This window comes from Aptenodytes forsteri, unplaced genomic scaffold (genome assembly GCF_000699145.1).
Source record: "Aptenodytes forsteri isolate BGI_AS27 unplaced genomic scaffold, ASM69914v1 Scaffold192, whole genome shotgun sequence".
NCBI classification, from domain to species: domain Eukaryota; kingdom Metazoa; phylum Chordata; class Aves; order Sphenisciformes; family Spheniscidae; genus Aptenodytes; species Aptenodytes forsteri.
The window spans coordinates 272,967-273,722 of NW_008794891.1; positions in this window are offsets into that span (position 1 = coordinate 272,967).

Consider the following 756-nt stretch of genomic DNA (forward strand, 5'->3'; position numbering starts at 1 on the left):
GGCAGGAGCAGCGCTGGGGGCCGGGGGCTGCAGCCACAGCTCACCGCCCTGCTCAGACCCCGGGGTGCTCAAAAACACTTCCCTCGGACTCCGAGTGTGCTTGGGACAAGGCTGGGGGTGCCGGCACAAGCACAGCCGCCACAGCACCCACTTCTCCAAGGCCTGTCCTAACAATTAAACCAGGCTCGGCACCCACAACGCCACAGCAGCCCCCAAGCCCGTGAGAACGGCGGAGGAGAACTCGCCCTGCCCCAGCTCTGTTTAATCCTGGCTGGGCAGAGGCAGGCGGCATCCCTCACTGTCACCCTCGCTGGCAGCCTCGGGAGGCCAAGGATTAAGCCGTGCCGGAGCAAGGTGAAAACAAGGATCGTCAGATCTCTGTCCAAGCCGCCTCTGAGGAGCTGGCGTGACCTCTCCCAGCTGCCAGCGCCACCGGCTCGGGCTGCGGCTGCAAGAGCATCACCGGAGAGGATCACCAGAGAGCAGCCCCGGAGAGCATCTCCGGGGAGCATCTCCAGGGAGCATCGCTGGAGAGCAGCCCCGGAGAGCATCTCCGCAGAGCATCACTGCTCTCATCAGTGCTGGGTGCCAGCCTGCCCCTTCCCTCACTGATGGAAAACGGGGCTGCTGCGTCCCCTCCTTGCCGGCTGCTTGGTGTCCGCCCCTTCCCTCGCTGATGGAAAACGGGGCTGCTGCTTGGCGTCCCCTCCTTGCCGGCTGCTTGGTGTCCTCTCCCTTTCTGCTGCTTGCTGTCCC